This window comes from Heterocephalus glaber, unplaced genomic scaffold (assembly GCF_053883595.1).
Source record: "Heterocephalus glaber isolate CG9 unplaced genomic scaffold, H.glaber_assembly_v1.0 deba00000331, whole genome shotgun sequence".
Taxonomy (NCBI): domain Eukaryota; kingdom Metazoa; phylum Chordata; class Mammalia; order Rodentia; family Bathyergidae; genus Heterocephalus; species Heterocephalus glaber.
Window position 1 is genome coordinate 11740253 of NW_028258142.1, and position 22205 is coordinate 11762457.

Consider the following 22205-nt stretch of genomic DNA (forward strand, 5'->3'; position numbering starts at 1 on the left):
TGACTGAATTTTAAGGGCTGGAGGTTTAGCTCAGTGGTGCCAGCGCCTGTCTGGCAAGCACAAGGTCCTCAATTCAATCCCCGATTTCACACACACACACACACACACACACACAGAGACACACACACAAAAATACAGTGCATGTTATTTTTATTTTGAAAAGAACAATTTATGTTTATAATCAAAGAAAGTAAAGTTTTACATTTTGAAGAGAATAAACTCTTGCTCTCCAAAAAATAATTTGAAAAGCAAAAGTAGATAGAACTATTCTGTATCTTAAATCTGAGCTCTATATAAGTAATCAAGATCCCAACATTAACTAGTGTTCTTTTCAGAATACCTACACTGAAGATGCAGGCTTAATTAATATTCCTAATCTGGATGTTAAACCAATAAGAGGATTGATGTAGACAATCTAAGACTTTTAGGGCACAATGGCTATTTCTTTTCCATTATAATCAAATCAGTCCCAGACTCTCAAACACAAGGTAGAACAAATAGCTACAATTTTCCTTCTACAGAATAAACTTTTATGTTAGTTAAAATCTTTGGAAGGCAATGTTGGCAAACATCCACCTATCACTTGCATTTATTTCAGAAGTAGTTGCATAACCCTATATGCACTGAGCTAGCTTTCATGGTCTTTTTCCAAAAAAACAAAATTTATTAGATGAAAATGGTCAATTTATTAATAGTAATAATGAGTGTTTCATGATCATAATCAACAGTTTAACCAGTTTTTCACTGGAAAAATTCAGAGATAAGAACAATGAGTCCCATATTTTTTATTTAAATGAAAACTTTAACTTTTCTGAGTTTTAATAGTTACACTAAGTCTTAGAAATTACAATTATAAGAATGAAAAAAATCAGTAGAAGTTATAAATGCATTGTGAGTGTGATCGAAGAGGAGGGAGATCATATGCTCTACTAATAAGGAAAATACATAAATATATGGAGAGAGAGAGAGAGAGAGAGATATCAATAGAAACAAACAGAACAATTCGATATTTTCCTTATAACAAAATCAATGTGGAAATAGTTGTTTCTGTTGAATGTAAGTCTGATTGCAAAAATTGTGGGTTTCAACATATATTTAAGGGTTAATGATTAGTATAAACAAAAGTCCAAAAGACTATAATTTTGATAGAAATATAAATGATGCTCATGCAATAAGGAAAGAAAAAAAATCATGTTAAACTGCTAGAATGTTAGGAACACTGAGTAATTAGTAAAACAAATCATTTATGTGTAGAAACAGAATAGGATCAATTTTTTCCCAAAATATTTTAAAGATTTTTCAGTAGAACTTCTCTTATATCCTCAATTAACAGAGATAAATTAATGCTCCAGAAATGATCTTATGACTTCTTAAATAAACAGTCCTAAGGCGAAATTTAAGATTCCAACAAAAATTTTTTGAAACAAAAGATAGAGCAAATAATTAAAACATATATCCTGTAAAAAGTCTGATACAGGGCTGGGGATTTAGCTCAGTGGTTCTGCCGCTTGCCTCGTAAGCACAAGGTCCTGAGTTCGATTCCCAGTACCAAAAAAATAAACCCAAACAAAAAAAGTCTGATACAAGTCCTCAATTCTCTCATGGCTAGCTTGAATAGGCAAGTTATCTCTTAATAACTTAGTAACTGATCTCTTAGATCAGAGTTGCCCAGGCTATGTCAGGCTTGGTGTCACAAATGCTTTCACTTGTGGATAGCAAGAGGTAACATAACTAAACTTTGATTTTGGAGATGTTTTTCATGCATGGTCTACGTTTCCATAAAGAAATGCCATTTATAAACGTAAACAATGAATCTACAATGAAAGGCAACAATTGTAACTATTTCTCAACCTCAAGGTAAAAATATACACTCTGATACTTTGAGAAAATCCTTTTCATTTTTAGTTTTAATTTTTTAGAGTATATAAAAAGAGAACAAGAGGTTGGTTATTAAAATTGATTTGCTTTTGTACAGATTAGATAATCCTAATCAACTCATTTGGATTTTACTTTTTCTGGTATTCTATTCAGAAAATGAGCTATAAGAGGCTAATTTTTCTTCTCATTCATTTTCTCTTTGAACTAAATAGTCATTTTTTTTTTACATGAGGATGTTCTAAAGTTATGGGCTTAACCCTTCTGGAACCCAAAGCTCATATTGTTTATATCAATTCTGTAATTCCTGAAAATAAAATTTCCTATAATAGGTGAAATATTTCCTGAAAGAACAAGAAAGAGTAAAAATTTTAAATCTCTGAGAGGATTAGAACCATTTTGCCATAAATTAAATAAATGTTAAATCAGTAATGTGGAATGAATGAACACATGAACTATGGAATTTAAAATATATTTATTTCATCAGAGATATGTATAGTGACAAATAGGCACTCAGTTAGGCAATGCAGTAGTTAGCAGAGAAATAGTCTATTTTATAATCTATATTCTTTTTTACATAAAATATATTCCCTACATTTTATAATTATTCACTCAGTATAAAAAGCACAGTATATTAATTTAAGACCATTAATCATTCTAAACACAGGGAAAATACCTTCTTTTTTTTTTTTGGTACCGGGGATCAAACTCGGGTCCTTGTGCTTGCGCAGCAGGCGGTGAAACCACTGAGCTAAGTCCTCAGTAAGGAAAATATCTTTAAAAAAAGGGTAAGTACATTATATTGGAAAGGATACAAAATGACTAAAAGAAAAAAAGGGCATTTTGTAGCCAAAATGTGATACAAATCATATTTTTAAAAGTGCAAAAATTGTTGTGAATATCTGGTAAAATAATAGTGTGTTATGATTCTTTTAAATAAATTATGGTATTGATTGAATTTATGGTTTTATGGATTTTCTTGAGAATTTCAGCTTATTATTTTTAATGATATAATCATGATACATGGTGTTCAGTAACATAGTCCAAATTTCAATCACTTATAACTTCCCCTAGAATATAGACTCAAAATGTTTTCTATAGGTGATCTGACTTTACACCTTTTGGCTCCCACTTCCATATTTATAAAATAAGAAGTTGTACTTCATAATGTCTAATACTCATGTTTCATTGTAATTTTAAAATTCAATGCAAACATCTCAGCAAAGTATTTGATGCAAGGTAATAAATAGACCTTAAATGTCAAATGACAGAGGAACAGGTTAAAGATGATCCTAGCCATCTTCCTTTGGAAAGAAAAGAAAAGGTGGTTTGGAATAGAGAGGGCTCTTTATACACAAATGAGCAAGCAGAACAGAATATAGAGCCTAGACAGAGAAATCTGGCATACAAAAAAGTACCACTGTCATGAATGGAAAAGAATATACTAGTTAACAAATGGTGATAAGAGACCAGGGGACTTAGCTCAGTGGTGCCACACCTGCCTGGCAAGTGCATGGTCCTGAGTTTGATTCTCGATACCAGAAAAGACAAAAAAAAGTCTTTCCTAACAAATGGTGATAAGAAAACTGGATTGGTAAATATGTGGAAAAGATAAATCTGACACATTATCTTAAGTTAAGTATGAACTATTTCATGTGGATAGACTGCCCATGAAAATTAAAATCTTAAGCTACTAGACTAAAATATAGAAATATCATTATGGTTTTAGGGCAGGAAGAAATTTCTCAAGAAATTTTAGAAAACATAAATATCATACCAAACTATCATATGTTAGTGTTTAAATGATCTTAAAGACTGCCTTGCCTAACTCCTCTACAGATAGAGATAAAGTCAAGGGGGGAAAGACAGTCAGATGACTAAGCATATGTTTAATAGTTTGTGTGATTTTTTGTGATTTTAATTTAGAAACATTTTCAACATTTTAAATTAGTATCACTTTGACTCAAAACTAAATATTCACACAGAGATTAGTTCAAGACTTTGTTTAAAATTATTCTTCTTTGAAAACAAAAAAAGGGCATTTATGATGTAATGAATAAAGTAAAATAATTTATTATAAATTCAGAATTTCAGTTAATACATTTTAGTAAGTATTTACAAAATAAACACGGTTGTGGAATAATTAAGAATATATTGATTTCTTGACTATATAAATATGATAAAAGCAGAAAAAAGTATCTACAAACCACAAGCTAAGAACAATAAATAATTGGAAGGAAGATGTACAGAAACCTCATAATGTTTAGGAAATCTGGATGAAGCTTGTAAATGGGTGGTTTCTCAAGCAGTTTTAATCGACAGGTCACATGGTAAACTGCTGTGAGAGTGGAGTTGAAAGAAAAAGTTATTATATAAATATAAAATCTAAAAACCAGAAGTGGGAAACTCTTCATCCATTTTTACTTAGTCATATGATACATAAAAACTTGCTGCCCACGTGACTCTTGCATTTATTTGGCCTTGCTTCTATAGAGTAGCTCTGGTTCCAGTTCTTCCCAAACTACCTCAGACTACCATGTCCAAATATGACTGTGCTACCCTCACCTACTTACCCTGACCTAACCTGGCACTTTATACAAAGGTGGCCTGGAAGAACCTGTGCTTCATACACAAGCCCACTGCCTTTCCTCTGCTGGTGTGACTCCTTCTGTCTATGCAGTTCCTCCCTATAGACACACATCTGAGCTCCATCTCTTCTATCAGAACTAACTGAAAAGTGTCTTTTTCTCTGGACACTCTTTGGCTCTCAAAAGCAGATTCCTTCATATTTTCCCCACCGTTTCCCCTTGTAGAGAGAATGTTAAGAGTCCTCATGGTAGCTGTATGTTTGCATTCTGAGCCCTTGTTAGATATGCTCCTGAAAGGTGAGGTTCCTGCTCCTAGATCTGATGTATCTGTGCCACTTCTACATTACCTTCACAGAGCAAGCCCTTAATATATTCAATATTCAATTAGTGAATTAATGCTAGGTCAATTATATATGAAAACAATAGCACTCCCATATACCAGAAGCAAACAATTAGAGAATCTAAATGTTCAAAACATTTCATTAATAAGAACAAAAACTATAAACTACACGAATAAATCCAACAAAATATTATAAATGTATATGAAAATGTGAAAAGATAGATTTGCTCCTTAATAATATTTAATATAGATGAAAATGATTTATTCATATGAGAATAAATAGATCCTAAACTCAAACCTAAAATTAACGACTAATTATATGATTACAGATCTATACGTGAAAACAATTACAATATTCTATTATCAGGACAGAAAATAGTAATTTTATGTTACAGCAAGGAGTGACTTTTTTACAGATGAAATAAGATATTTAATCTACAGGAAAAAAAGAGTTTGAAAACACGTAATAGCTATTGTTAAATACTAAAAAAGGTAATCACAGGAAACAATTACTAGATTTCCTGTCACTCAGGAGTAAAATTAAGAGATATTCTGGCTTGGTATAAAGAAAGATTTTAAAAATATGACTGCCTAGGAGTGTTCAAGTAGGGTCCAGTGACCCGTGATTGAGAATACTTAATAAGCAAGAGCAAGCAAGAGCTAAGCTACTGTGCTATTGGTAGTGTTTATGGTATTCCTCAGTTAAAGAAGTACTGTAAGCAGCTTCAGTCCAATAAAATCCTCTTGCACCTGTGTGTTGGTCACTGTGAAGAGGAAGTTTGGAAAGGCAGTAACATTGGATCCTGAAATATAGTCAGAGCCTTCATGTGCACATTCTTTGTGACTCTTCATACACTCAACTCCCAAGTGTTCTCAAAAGCAGTCAATATTTTTACTTAGCTTTAACCACTTAGCTTTAACCACTTGGTCAATATGAGCGATTTGACTCCAAAGCCTGGATCTAGCCTGAGCAATTTTTGTGAGCCTTAGTTTTAGGCTCAGGAGCCTGTGTGGAGGGAGAACCCCTCTGTGACTCTCCTCTCCATGGCTGTGACCATGGAAGTCAATAGGAGAAGGATCTAAGGAGTTCTGGGAAGGCAGACGTCAGAGTCTAGGCTTGGCACCATCACCGTGATCTGTGCATGGAGTTCATCTGTCTTTAGTAGACTTCATTTCAAGGGTCCTAAGTGGACCAAGACTAGAGCTTGGGCAGAAGGTGAGGACTGGCTGGAGGAAAGCCAAGTTCTTTAGTTTTGGAGGACTTCTGGAAAATAATCTTAAAGAGGGCTCAGCTTTCAAACTGCCTATCGTGACCCAGTGGGGACATGATTCTGTGGATGAAATGAATCCAAACCAGCCATGACTGTTCCCCAGACAATAGCCATCCATAGGAGTCCAGGTTTGGGCTGAAATGTACTTGTGAACAGCCTTGAGCTGCAGCCCGTCCAGGCAGAGCTGAGGATGTAGCTTACAGATGATGGGGTTCATCATTTCTAGGGGCTGCTGAGAAAACAGACATGGGATATGGCAGACTAAAGAGTAGCAACTTCCCATCTGAGTACACAAGAGCCAAGAGACCCACATGGAGCAGGGGAGGAGCCTTCTGACAGGTGCCAGAAGTTCCCATTGTAGCACTGGAGCAGAACCTGAGGTCCCAGATGTAGCCATGGTCACAATCAGTCTCACAGACAAACTGGACCCTGTTTCCAGAACATCTTTCTAGCTTCAATGCCCCAAGGCCTCAGAGTCACAGTAGCCTAGGGCCTGAATGAAGCTGGCCTACTTGGTGTGTCTCATTCACATCAGGACTGGAGAAAATCCTGTGAGGCTGCTGACCTACCTGGCAATGGGCACCAGTCCAGACCCCAGAGCAGACCTCCTTTCAAGGACACATCCCAGTGCTCTGGATGTGCCAAGATTGAGTTAAATCATTTATTTAGCACAGTGTGACATCCTCAGAAAGGCCTTCACATTATACAAACAAACAAACAAACAAATAAAACAAAAAAAACAATGGAGACTTATCTTCCTGGGGCAGCTAGGAACTTACTTTAATTTCAGATAATGAGTATCCCTTCTAGGCTAGAAGAATTCATTCAGCAAAGTCACAAAATGAATGCTTTTGTTCTTGGAGGTCCTTGGTGAGATGGAGGTACATTCAAACAGGAGCCATAATGTAAATGGGTAAATCATTGGGAGCCATGCCCCAGCTGTGGCTTCCACTTCCCAAGTGGATCCTCCAGAGGTGCTTTGGGGCACTACAGACTTATTGTCAGGTAAGGCATGGCTTGGGGCCTCACTTTCTGCCTCATCTTCAGCATCAACCTGGAGAACAAAGTCTCTATCTGGGGCAATAGCATCCTCTTCACCATGACAGGCTGCCTGTTGCTGGGTCTTCTTTGTTTTTGTATAGTGGTTCATCATGGCACTCTTACGAAAGGTCACAGGAGTCAGTATGGTTGAAGAGAGCTCTTCAGCCAGATTCTGAAGATACACAAGTGCCAATTGGGCAGCCCTTCAGTGAAGTCATTCCCCAGGAGAGGTCTCAAAGTCCTTAGGGTCCTCTTTAGAGGTGGAGAGCCTGGTTGACCTAGGCCTTTTGATAATTTCAGCAATAGCAGGTCTCCCTCGGACTTTTGACTTTTTTTCTTAGGCACAGGATGGGTAGATCTAAAAGACCAGAAAGGAAAGGGGCTGACGGAGGTTTACACTGTTGGGGCCTTTGGGGGCTTTTTGTGTCCTACTACCTCACTTCCAGGCAGGGTTTGAGGTTCTAGGCTTTCAGACCTTTGACAACTCTGAAGAAAGATCTTGCAGTTCTAGGCTGAAGAGGCCTTCCTGCTATGAAGGAAGCCTTCTTTTATCAGGAGAGTCCTGGAATCCAGGCGAAGGAGTAGGTATCTCTATGGAAGCCTCCACACTAGTTGTTTCTGATGGGGCCATGACACCAAGCTGGTGTAGCACTTCTTTTCCAGGAGAATCTACCAGAGTAGATTAGAGGGAGGGAGGGCTTGGCCTCCCTCAAGGCAACACAGCCAACCCAGGGGGTATATATCAACAACTCCCAAAATGGCTGTCTGTGTGGCAAAGTCATTTTGGTGGAAGTGACTTCTTAAATTAGTCACAAAAGTACAAGTCATAAGGAATAGTCAAATGGGATTTAAAATGGGATTTAAAATTTTAAATGATAATAAAACACAGGACACTTTAAGGAAATTTAAAGGCAAGCCATAACTTAAGAGATGCTAACTGTACTGCGTTTAACTATAAAAGATCAATATTTGAATATTGATAAAATTCTCATAAAAATTTTTAAAAAGATATCACATAGAAAAATGTATAATGGTCCTGAAACTAGGAAAATCAACTCTTCAGCAAAGATATGAAAACATGTACAAAGGGCAGAGATACACAATATTAAAACATCTATTACCCAAGAAGAAAAAGTCTCACATTACCAGGTATTGATGAAGAGGCAGAAAGAAAGGTCCCCAAATTGTGTGTGTGTGTGTGTGTGTGTGTGTGTGTGCATTAGTGTGCATTTAGAATCATTCTTTGGCAAACTAGCAAGATTTAGTAAGCTATGTGGACAACTTAGGCCCATCAAATCAAACCCATCTTCAAGCAAGTTAACAAACAGAATTCTTGCATATTTGTAATAGGAATATAAATTGTGGACTCATAATACAAAGCAATAGTAAATAAAAGTTAAAAAAATGAATGAACATTAATGATATGTATCAAAACAACTAAATATCCCCAGCATAATCACGAGCCAAAACAGGAAATCACATATTGTAAAATTCTTATAACCAAAATGAACTATACAAAGCAACAACATGTATTATTTAAAGATATACAAAAATTTCAGATATGTAGAATTGGGTACAAAATCATAACCATGAGTTTACATTGGAAGTAACTATATTAATATACCCAGTGAGCTTAAATTTTATTCATTATTTCTTTTAAAGAATTTGAAACAAATACAGCAAATTATTTGTAAAGAAACAATTTGTAAAGAAAACTTTGTATTTATGAAATATTTAATAATTTGAAAAACTGGTACAAGCAATTGTAGCTCAGTATGTAATAAAACAAAAGTTTGCTCATTTAAATGGTTGTAGGCTTCAAAATAGGAACAATTACTTGAAGATAATCTGAAAATAGCTGGCAAAGTGAAAAATAAAAGCAGCTCTACCTAAGTCCCTATACCCTGGAAAAGTATACATATACAATCAAGGATAATGATATAACTGTTTTTTGTTTTATTTCATTTGTGTGGTGCTAGGAATCAAACCCAGGGCCTCATAGACAAGCATTCTACTACTGAGCTCCCCACCCAGTCAATAAGAATGGGTTTTAAAACATTTTTGAAATAGTAAAAACAGTGCAAATATAATTTCCATTAATGGAGGAAGGGTGCTTTATTTATTTATGCAAAACAGGACAACACAATAACTGACATGAACAAACTTGGGCTATATAGTAACATAAACACCGAATGAAACTCTTGAGTATGATTATAGCAAGAGCTTCAGATGGAGCTTCAACTCTAAACATTTTTGTCTTTAAAAAATTAAAGCAAAGAAAAGTATTGGATAACGTTGGTAAAATATGGGTAGTTTGTCCATGGAGGTTTATGTTTCCCTGTAATTTCCAGGATATTTCAAACACAGCATTTTTACAAAACTAAATACCACAATGGTAGGTATTGTACATAGCTCTGAATTACTAGTTTAAATTTAATTATTCCTCTAGGTAATGAGAAACCATAGAAAACTTTAAGAAGGGGAATTATATGTTCAAAACTGAAATAAAAAATAATCTAGCAGGAGTACAAGGGTAATTGAACAGGCAGTAAAATGAACCATTACAAAGCCACAGCAACCCTCGAGTGTTCAGTTAAGAAGCACAATTTTCAACTGAAAGAAAACTAAAGATGGCAAAAACACTGCAAGACTGTCCCAGTAAGATCAGGCATTTGGTTAGATGTGGGGAGTAAGAGAAAGGGGAAGTTAGTCTTGTTTTTCTGAAATCTCATACTGGACAAACCTGAAGAGTGGCAGTGTTAATAAAAACAGCTACTTACATACGTTCACCTGATTCGGGAGGGGAAAACACGTGTTCCATTTAGATTCACTGTAATAGGAGTATCAAGAGGGCATATCTTGCAGAAATTTGAACATGCAAATCCGGAGTTTGAAAGTGAGACTAGAATTCAAGAGTATTTCAAGGGAAGTCTTAAAAAGACTGAAAATGAAACTTTACCGTTCAAGACTAAAGAATTATGAAGGGAACATAATAAGATGTTCAAAAACAGATTATTGTGAGAACTCTTCCGGCTGAGAATGAGAGGGGAAGAGAAGAAGTGAGAGAAAGAGCTCTAGTGGGGAGGGGCCCATGTGGATTCCTGCCACTCAGGCAGACATAACCCCAGGTAGCATGAGAAGAGGAAGTGCTTCAAAGGCTGGAAACATGAAAGGGTTAGAGAACAAAAGGTCCAGAAGAGGCGATTTTCCTAGGTGATACTTTACGTCTGATAGAAGATCCAGTGCTCTTTCTCTCCAGGAGAGAAAGCTTGGAAGCCTCAAGGCAAAGTGTGATCATGACCATCACCAGCCCAGTGTAGTGGCTCATGCCTGTAATCTCAGAACTCTGAGAGGGTGAGGCAGGAAGCTGGCAAATTTGAGCCCAGCCTGGGCAATTGAACAAAACACTATCTCAAAATAAAGCATAAAAATTGGGCTGAGGATGTAGTTCTGTGCAAAGGCCTTAGGTTCAATCCTGGTACCACCTTAAAAAAAAAAAAAAAAAAAAAAAAAAGCTTTGGCACTGTGGCAACTTCCACACTTCCTATGTCTTCACATGTGTCAATCACTGAGGATAATTCTGCCAGACTAATATGCCTACAACACATTTAAGCAAATAGTCCCTGTGGCTTAAAACCTATCTTAATGTACCACTTTGGACCAAATATAAATCTCAACACATCATCATTTTCTCAAAGAAATAAATCATATCCCCAACAGGTGAAAGGAAATATAAAATGCACCCAAGTGGCGATACTCCTCCACTGTGACAAGTCAAATCAGTATTTGTGTTTTGAAATACCAATGTCAACAGGCAAAAGGGAATGGGTTCTACTGTATGGTGTGCAGGCGGGATAGATATTTTTCTTATTTACTGCTTGTAGTAATTCTATGGGATTTAACCATTTGCTTAAAGTGGACATTGATTTTATGGAATAGCAACAGCACCCAAGAAAATGGTAACCACGGGTTTCTCTTTCCAAAGCTGTTTTCTCTCTACTGTACTCTGATATTTAGAGATTCAAACTTGAAAACTCTGATTTAAAATAACATTAATAATCTGAAGTACTGGTTTTCCCGAAGCAGAAGTGTGTGGAGAGTTATTTCAGACAAAAACTAATAAAGTTGTTGGTGAAAAGAAATTGGAAATTTCATTTTATATCATAAAATCAGATGTCATAAAAACCAACATCAAAGAGGTGGAAGAAAACCTACTTCAGAATTACATTTTTTTACATAGAGGACTATTTCTGTAAAGGTTTTTCACATTTAAGAATAAAGAATAATGAGAAACTTTCTTAATCTTGAGTACACTTACAGTGATTCATGCATCACCGCTCTCCAGAGCTGGCAGACTGCCTACACAACGGAGAAAGTAACAGTGAGGTCCAAAGGGTCATTAGTGACGTTACCTTTAACATTAGGGATTGAGACACTGAGCAGGGCTATGCATTGGAACAGATAATTTAAATGGTTCCAAACTACACTGAAGGAAATCTATGTCAATAGGCACTTCACAGTTTATATATGGTATTTAAAAAAAATAAAATTACGGGGCCAGGGCTTTAGCTCAGTGGTACTATGGCCTGCCATGCAACCGCAAGGTCCTGAGTTCAATCCCCGGTACCAAATAATAATAATAATAATAATAATAATAATACAATAAAATAAAATTACAACCTTGTCTAGGTTAATGTCCTCAGAGATATACCAGGCTTTGTTAGGGTGAGAGTTGGATACATTGCCATAAAAATGTGTGCAGTCAGTGCATGCACTGTGAGAGGGCCCTAGAAACGAGGTGACAGAACTGAGCCCTCTGACGCAGTGTCACTTCACCTGTCTGAACATCACGGTCTTCCTACAGAACCCAAAAACTGCATCTGGCCACTGAACAGCATTGCTTTCATATGTCAAAGGTGAGCCACAGAAAAGAGCGAATATTAAACTTCAAATAGAAGTTGCTGGCACGATTCTTAAAAGAAGTTCCACTTGCTAGAAGACAATTACCTTGAGATTTTAATTTATATACTATTAGAAATTTCATAATAAATGTTAAAATACATATAATAGTGAAAATAGAAACTGAAACAAATAAAATATCACAGTATAACACACACATCTGAAGACAATGTTGCACACCTTAATTTTATTTGACTTAGGTAAGATTTAAATCAAAACCTATTTCTTGAACTCATTCCTTTCAAAGTCATGTGCCTGTTATTTATGTTTTTATATATTTTTTCTTAAGATAGCAAAATTTTATTGTTTTCACAAAGAATTTTCAAAAGCTATTTTATTTGAAGTTATTAAACATATTTTCTGATAAATTAAACACTGGCCATTGCATTTCAGTAAAATATAAGACATTTTGTAGCTGTTATGTTTCTAAATCCAGTCTTTGTATTAAAATTCAATTGATACTTATTTACACTTTCAGTTTCTCACACCAGAGAAACTATTCACTATTTACACATGTGTGTCCTATTTATTTCACTTAAGCGTATGGCCTCAATATGCATCCATTTAGCTATAAATGTCTTTAGTTTCTCATTCTTTATGGCTAAGTAGTACTCCATTTTGTTAAAAAAAAAAAACCCCACATCTTCTTTATCCAGTTTCCAGTTGATGGGCACTTGGGCTGTTTCCAAGATTTAGCTATTACAAACTGTCCTGCTATAAACATGGGTGAGCATATATCCCTGTGGTATGATTCTTTTATTTGAAATAGGAAAAAAAGGTCCAAAGGGATAGGGGAAGTGGGAGGGGAAGGGGAAAGGAAATAAGGGAAAGGAAGAACTATGAGAAAAGGGAAAAAATGAAAATAAAGTCTATGTAAATAGGGAAGGGTGGAGGGGCTGAAGGGAGCACAGGGAATGGGGAAAAAATAAGAACCAAGATACATCATGTACAGGAACAAGTACCCAATGATAAATGTAAATGTATTGTAGACCTAAAATGCACCAATAAAAGAATTTAAGCAAAAAAAATCAATTGATATTACTGAAGCTAATTTTAAAGGTGGAAATTACAAATTGCTTCTGAAGATAGTACCAATACTCACATATACATCAATCAAAAGTGTTGTGGCACTGATCTGAACATAATCTTAATTTAGCAATTAGTGTTTGTTGACTGCCCCCTTTTTTTACCAGACTAGACTAGAATGACAATGGATCTTAGTTATCAAGGTATCCTCATACCAGTGTATGGTAAATAACCTTTTGGGGGGGCTTCTCATTACTCTTTCATTCTTAATATATTTCAAAGCATATCATCAATAAATATTATACTTCTATTAATATGTCCTTAATATTTCTAATTGGAAATAACCACATACATTACAGCTACTAACTGCAGAGTAAAACAGTTTCTTCAATATTGATTCCGAACCCTGGATACATCTCACATAAATGACTGTGTAAATGATTGGACAAATGTTTTAAGTATTATTAAGTTTCTTTTTAAAAGTGATTTTATTGTTTCCTCTTCACATTTTATCCAGGTACTAAAATGAACCTGTCAGCTGAGAGCATAACTGAAATGTCTCAGGTGGTTTATTTACTCCGTTTCTGCCAGTTTCATTCTCATTTGAAAAGGAGTTGTCACTAGGGATCACCCTGAGTATCAACACTGCAAACCACACTTTTTGGATGGGCATGTAGCTAAGTGATCCATCTTCTCCTTGAGATATGAAGTGGAATTTCACTGGAATCATGCTGAACTTTATCTTCTTCTCTTTAACGCTGCTTCCTAACGTTTAGAGGAAGGACAGAGCACTACATCACAGGCAGAGAAGTTTGCACTGCTGTTTGTTTCTGCAGTGAGTAGAATGTACAAACCTCCCAGCTCCTAGTAATTAAGGTGTTCTGTGGTAAATGTCACTTACATAAGTCTCGCTTAATAGAGAACACTAAATTGCAAATGTAAAATGATTAACGTTTGTATTTGACTCAATTCAGAGAGATAGCAAGCCATAAAAATTCCAGCTAATAGCTGTTATAGGTGTACTTTGGTAAGGAAAGTGTTCACCTCACTAGTTTCTTTAGTTTACTATTATTTCCTTACTAACTTTTAAAAAAGCCTTTTTTGAAGAGTTTAAATATTCTTCCCATTATGTTTATTTAAAAATTTAGTATCAAATACAAATTCTAAACACACACACACATGCCCCTGATAATTCACTAAGAAAAGCTGTCATAATTCATCAAGCTTAGATAAAAATATGAAATTTATCAGACTTTATAATAAGAGAACCTCCATTTACCTTAGACATAAAAGGAGGCAAAGTAGTCCTCAAAGTGTATAAACAAACACCAAAAAATCTAGGCACAATTAAAACATTGAGTGTGTTCTAAATAGTAGTTATTCACAAAAATATAATCAGTATATACTTATTGATATTTATGCATTCCTGGCAAGAGATAAAAAGCATAATTGGCCTAACCTTCTAACATCCTAGATTTATTAGATCAAAAGCAAACAGAGAAATTTTATAATGCATTCAAAGAAGACCAAGACTATGTATACAACTCCAAAAGAACAATCACTGGATTTGTGCTGGGCAGAACCTCCATATCATGATACGTACTTTTTATACAAAGACATAACTTACCTTTTCTATGTTACTACAGCCTGTGTTTCAAAGTGATTATCTTGTCATTAGGACTGTTCAGTAAAAATATACTTTCATCATGAAGATCTTCTTGCTTCCTTGCACTATTCATTTTTCCTTCTTTTTTTTTTTTTTTTTTAGCTCAGAAAGACTTGTCTAGAAATCCGGAGAGCAGGGGGAAACAGAGTAGCTACAGAAGAGGACACTGAAATGTGATTAAATGTAATTATGTGTTAATTAAGGTAATCACATTATCAGCTCAGTAAATGAAGAGTATATTTATTAGAAATTTTTATGTAAGTATATATTCAATTCCAAATTTTCCCAAACTAATCTTTTACATGTTCAGTAGTCTTGGATTTTATAGATGAGTTGCATACTTGAAGTAAGCATTTTTTATCTATATTTTTGTGATTTTCAAAATATTTTTTCACTTGTTTAAATGGGACTTTTGCTTTACAAAACCAAATTTGTCTCATGGATACTTTGATTTTTAGGTACTGAAAATGAGACAGTGTATGCATTCACAGATATCCTGAAAAGTAACTGAAAATGTTACGCCAACACCATATACTGGTATAGTTGTTTCCATGAGCACTCCATATCAGACTTTGAGTTCAGCCACTGACTCAAACCTGTGACCAAATAGATGCTTGGCACCTATGTTTGTGCCAGTAATAACATTTAAAAGCCATAGAGGATGGTAGAGTGCCTCACTCATTTCAAACCATCACAGAACAATGCCTTTTCTGTTTAGATTTTGATAATATCTCCAAATTGATTGCCTATCAAATAAAATTCACCATGTCTGAATCTGTTTCCTGAGATGATTAAGACTTACAGAAAATGTTTTGAAGAATTATTTTTCTCAATCTTCCCAAGTACTGCACAGTTATTCATTTTCCACATAGGAGAGACAGTAACTCATTACATACACTGGAAATGTCGGCACATTAAGCTTCCTTCTTTCATGAAACCTCAACTCAGAAAAGCTGCCCCATGAGTGTTTCTTGCCAAAGAACTGTCCTGTGAGCCTCCTGGGATCTGTACATCAATTCTACCTTTCAAGATTTTGGACCGTGATACATAAAGCACTCTTTTAGATCTTGTAAAATATTATTTTGCTCAATCCTAACAAAACATGATAAGGTTGATATTCTTACCTCTGTCTTACAATTAGGAAAAGTGAGGTGCAGAGGTATTTGAAACTTGCCATCGGTTGTAGAATTCATAATTGACAGAGCTAGAGATTAAATTCTGGTTGACTAATTCTAAAGACCATGTGAAATCAGCTTTTCTACACTACTCCCACTGTAATTGTGTCCCCATCCAACTCCTTATCATGTTTGGCAAATGGAGCTTCATTTTGATGCTTCCTCATGTACTTTAGTTAAATTTGTATGCAATATTTATGGCTGTGTGTCTGATTTATTGTACTTAACATTATACTCTCAAAATGCATCCATTTACCTAAAATTGCTCAAGTTTAATCTTCTTTATGACAGTCATATTCCATTATGCATAAATATCACAATAAAGAGCAAAATAGAATATAGATAATAGGAAATAGAGGGATAGACTTTTCTTAAATAGGAAGGTGATCAAGGGATGGGGAGAAGAAGGGGAGGGAAAGGATGAAAAAAGAATTAAGATGTGTTATGAACATGTACCAACTTTGCACAAGGAATGTAAACAATATGTAGTCAAACATGTTCTAATAACAAACAATAATTGAAAAAATGTTTTATGAATGAAATTACACAATATATAATCTTTAGGAATTTCTTCACTTGACATAATTTTCTCAAAATCCATCATTTTTGCATTCATCAATAGTTGATCCTTTCTATAGCTGAGTAGCTGTGGCCTGGGGATGTAGCTCAATAGGGGCACAAAGTCCTGAGTTTGCTTCCCGATACCAGGAAAAAAAAGGTTCTACAGCTGAATAGCACTGTATGAAATGAATGGAGTATAGTTCACTTAACCATTCCTGTCGTGATGATGTTGTGTTTTCAATTTGGGACTATTTCAAATAAAGCAACTATGAACATTCATGTGCAAGTTTATGTGTGAATAAAAGTGTTCATTACTCTACAGTAAACATCCAAGTGTGTGACTGCCAGGCCATACCTTAGCTGCATATTTAGGTTAAGAAACTTCAAAATTAGGCAGAGAAATTAGACAAGAAAGGAAGAACGTCAATTGTTCTCACTTGCAAATGACATGAAGTTATATAAGGAAAACTATAAAATCCCTACCAAAAACTCTTAATAATAATATATTAAGCAAAGTTTTACTATATGAAATAATGGTACAGAAATTAGTAGTAGTGTTCCTGTACACTGACAATGAATTGTCCCCAACCTAAATTTTAAGAAAACTATCTTATTTGTACAATAGATACAATACAATAAAATAAAATACTTAGGAATAAATTTAAGCAATAAGGTTAAAGATCTACATACTAAAAACCATAAAGCACTGATAAATTTAAAGAAGACATAAATAAAATGTAAATACATCCTGTGTTCACAGATTGGAGGAATTAATGTTAGGATGTTCACATAATTCAAAGTGATCTAAAGATTCCATGCAATTCCCATCAGAATTCCAATGACATTTTTCATAAAGATAGAAAAAAATCTTAAAATTTGTATGGAACCACAAAACATCTCAAATAGAACAGTGTTGAGCAAAGAGAGCAAAGCTGGAGGCATCACAGTATCTGACTTCAAAATATACTACAAAGCTACAGTAAAGAAAAATAAAATGCATGGTATTGGCATAAAAATATACAGAGACCACTGAAACAAAATATATATGTAAATTCAGTTGATTTCCAACAAAAGTTCCAAGAACACCATAGAGAAAGTCTCTTCAAATAAATGGTGTTGGGACAACTGGGTATCACATAAAGAAGAATGAAATTAGACTCTTATCTCATACTATATACAAAAATCAACTCAAAATAAATTAAAGATATGAACATCAGACCTGAAGCTATAAAACTCATATAAGAAAACAGAAAAAAAGTTCAAAAATTCTAGTCTGGGCAATGATTTTTCTTTTTAGATATGACCTCAAAAACACAGGCTACAAAAACAAAAGCAAAAACAGACAAATGAGATTGTATCAAACTAAATAGCTTCGGCCTAACCGTAGGTGGAAGACAATCAACAGAATGAAGAAACAACCTAAAGCAAAGGAGAACATATTTTCAATCTACATATCTGATGAGGGGTTAATATCCAAATAAATATCAAATATCAAATAACAGCGAGAGCGCAAGTAACCCAATTAAAAACCAGGCAAATGACCTGAGTAAACATTTCTTAATAGGAAACATAGAAAAGGCTAATAGGTATGTAAAAATAATTCTCAAAATCACTAATTGAATAAATGTAAAATTCCAATGAGTTATTGCTTTACATATGTTAGAATTGCTAGTATCAAAAAGACAAATGATAACAAGTACTGGCAAGGATGTGGCAAAAAAGTGAATCCTTGTATGCTAGCAATGGGAATGTAAAATAATACAGCCATTATGATAAAAATAAGTTCCTTAAGAAATTAAAAATACCATTGCCTATGACACAACCAATCTCACTACAGGGTACACATCCAAAAGAACATAAGTATATTGAAGAAATCCCTGCACTCCTATGCTCATTGCAGTATTATTTACAACAGCCAACATAAGGAATCAAACTAAGTCCTCATCAATGTAAGAATGGATAAATAAAATGTGATACATACACATAGATATGTGGATAGAGCCTGCAAAAAGAGATTTGCAACCACACAGATGAACCTAAAGGATGCTATAATAACTACAAAAAGCCAGGAACAGATCTCACATAAAGGTAGAGGCTAAAAAAAGTTAAACTTACAGAAACAGAACAATACTGGTTGCCAGGGAAGGGGAAGTGGAAAAGTAGATGTTAATCAAACGGTAAAAAGTTTCAGCTCTTAAGGAAAAATAAGTTATGGAAATCTAACGTATAGCACGGTTACTACATATACTAATAAAGGCTTTTGGGGCTGGGGGTGCAGCTCAGTTGTAGAGCACTTTCCTAGCATATGTGAGGCCTTGGAAAAAAATATTTTTTTAAAGAAACCTCCTAGCTTGGCATAGTGGTTCATACCTGCAATTCTAGCACTCTGGCAGGCTGGATTTGCAAGCACATTCCCAGTCTGGCCAACTCAGTGACTTAGACACTATTTCAAAATTTTAAAAAGTGAAGAAAGAGCTAGCAATGTGGCTCAGTACAAACAATCTGAGTTTAATCTTCAGTACAAGAAAAGAGAGAGAGAGGGAGAGAGAGAGGCCTCCAGATTGTTTTCCAGAAAGATGCCGTATGTACCACTTCAAATTTCTTCCAGCAATATACAAGTGATACAGCTTCTTTATATGCTTGCCAGTGTTTAGTGACATCACTTTGGGGGCTACTGAGGATTGAACCCAGGGCCTTCACCCTGAGCTACATCCTCGGCCCTTTAATATTTTTTATTCTGAGACAGGGTCTTGCTAAGTTGCCCAGGCTGGTCTCAAACTTGTGATCCTCCTGCTTCAGCCTCCCACTGTGCCAGCTTACAGTCATAGCACTATTTTTTTATTATAACCTTTCCCACAGTTTCACAGTGATATGTCATGGTGGTTTAATTTGCATTTCTCCAATGCCTGATGACATCAAATATATCCATTCATGTGCTTATTTAGTGCTTGTACATCAATTTTGCTGAATGCTTTGTTCTTGCCTTTGCCTCATTTCTAACTGCTTTTTTTTCTGTAGAGTTTTGACAGTTTTATATATTAGTCCTATATGGGTCAGCTTTCCTACTGCTGAGAAAAATACCCAACACCCACAATTTAAAGGAAAAGATTTAATGTGGCTCACAGGTTTGAAGTTTTAGTCCATGGTCAGCTGCTTCCAAGGCAGGAACATCACAGCACAAGGACCCTCTGGACTAAAGTTACTCCTTTCATGGCCTAACCTTACCCTACTACTAAGCCTAAGCAGAGCCCACGGGAAGACTCCATCCAGAGATGTCCCCTCAAAGGTGCACCCCCATCACCACCCTCCAACTGTCTCCACCTCCTGTCCCCACACTCAGCTATGAACTCCGAGGAGTACGGTGTTCCCTGATTCACCTGCCTCTCCAGGAGCCTCTAAATACAATCAAGTCCAAAACACAACTTAACCGTAGCAGTCACATGTCCTTGTGAGAGAGGTGCAGTTTGTATTTTTTCCCATCAACAGCTAGTCTTTCACAGACCAAGAGTTTTAGTTTTGATGAGCTCATTTTGTCAACTTTTCCTTTGATAGATCTTGCTTTTGCTGTGAAGTATAAGATCTCTTTGTTTGGTCCTAGTTCCCAAAGATTTTTTTTCTCCAAGTTATGTAGTGCTGTGTTTTATATTTAGGTCTGTGATCTATTTTGAGTTGCAAGATGTGAGGTTTATGTTGAGGTTCACTGAGTTTGCTTATGCATTTCCAGCTTTTCTGGCAACATTTGTTGAAAAAGTATTCCTTCTTAATTGAATTATTTTTGCACCTCCTTCAAATCTCTGCTGTATGTATTTTGTGAGTCCCCTTTTAAAACAAACTTCTTTTCTTGAGGATATGATATGAATGTATGCATACATCAAAAGTCTTCCAAATTTCCATTAGTGAACAGAAGACTTAATAATTATGCTTTAATGACCATGCTAGGAGAAACAAGAAAAAAATGAATTCCAGTGTGTATATATTACTAGGACAACTATTCAATATTTATTCCTCAAAATAGTAAATATTTAGCTGGGCGTGGTGGTCAACGTCTGTAATCCCAGCACTTTGGGAGGCTGAGCAGGAAGATCACAAGTTTAAACTCTGAATTGACAACTTAGCCAGACCCTGTCTCAAAATTTAAAAAGTAATAATGAAACAAAAGAAGGACTTGGGAAAATAGCTCAGTGTGGAGGCCCTGGGTTTAATCCTCAGTACCAAAAAATTAATTATTTTACTATAGTACTTCTAAAATTGGATCACTTTTTTCAATTTTTATATTAGTACGTGTTTGCAGTACATAATGATTACATTGTCCATGGGGAGTAGGTATATGCCGATAACACATCTTAATTCTTTTTTTCATCCCTTCTGTTCCCTTCTGTCCATCTCTTGGTCACTTGATAATGCTATTTTATCAGTTGTATGCATTAGCTGGCAGCAATAGAAGCTGAAAATGATCGATTTAGAGTCAGGTGTGGTGGTGCATGCCTGCAATCTCAGCATTTGGGAGGCGAGGCAGGAAGATTGTTATGAGTTTGGGGCCAGCCTAGGCTACCTAGTGAGTTCAAAGCCAGTCTGAACTATATAGTGAGACCCATTCTCAAAAGGCCGAGGGGGGAGGATGGTTGATTTAGACAGAAAGTGATTTATTAAATTTTTCATTATTTCAAACTAGGAAGAGAGACCTGGACAACCAAGTTTAAGACTAAGGAAATATAATCCCTCAATCACTAAAGTGGCTTGATGAGGATATTACCTTTTGACAGTAGGTACAATTTGCATTGCTTTTACTTCTTCAGGAATCAATTGACCCAGTAGAAATGATTACTCTGTTGTTCACTGTGAAGACCCTCCACTGTGTTGCCTCTTTGTCACAACCCTCCATTCTAGATTTGTGTAACTGTAAACCCAGCTCATTTTCTCCTGCACTAGGGACAAGAGAAAAGAGAAAATAATATTTTTAGCATTTCAACTTCTGTAATGCAAAGCATCATCCGCTACCTTTTACATCCATAAAATGAAAGTACTTTCCAATCATAGAAAAGAAAAAGTTCTGAGTAAGCAAAAAGATGAAAAAATGGCCAATATAGCAATTCATAGTGTTGTCTAGTTACTCATCAATACATATTATAACCTCTTTGTCAAAACTCACTAAAGTTCTGTAGTAATGCATGGTGAGAAACAATGTGGTCTGGAAAATAGACTAGTGAAAAGTGCTTGTTCTAGAAGTACTTGGGAGAAACAAAAAACAATTTTTTAAAAACAAAAACAAATTTGTAAAAGGATTAAAAACAACAATAACAACCAAAAAACCTCATCTGTATTGCAATGTGCATCCAGGATTAAGAACTACTGGTTTAAGGGAAAAACTATTGGTCTTATTAAGTTCCATACTAACATAGGCTTATTGCTGGTTCTTTTTCTGTTTATTACTTCACTTATGTTCAGAAGTAGAATATTCTCCCTCCCTTCCGCAAAAGATTTTCATCAATTGAAGCTAGTTCTATCACTCAAATATCTTTATTTTTTGCCCAGGGTTGGTGGCTCAAGCCTGTAATTCCAGCACTCTGGGAGGCTGAGGCAGGAAGATAGCCAAGTTCAAGTCTAGTCTGGGTATCTTGGCAACTTAACGAGACTCTCTCTCAAAATAAGAAAATAGTAATAATAAACAAGAACTGGAGATGTAGCTCAGTGTGAAGGCCTTAG

The 22205-nt window shown here is 35.3% G+C and overlaps 1 protein-coding gene and 1 pseudogene across 2 annotated transcripts in view; both read right to left on the minus strand.

Moving 5' to 3' along the window:
- The window catches only part of Dok6 (docking protein 6), a 500909-nt gene that overhangs the window by 470484 nt on the left and 8220 nt on the right, over positions 1 to 22205 (minus strand). The gene's annotated exons all lie outside the window — the stretch shown is intronic.
- On the minus strand, positions 5060 to 8524 carry LOC110346286 (general transcription factor 3C polypeptide 2 pseudogene; annotated as a pseudogene).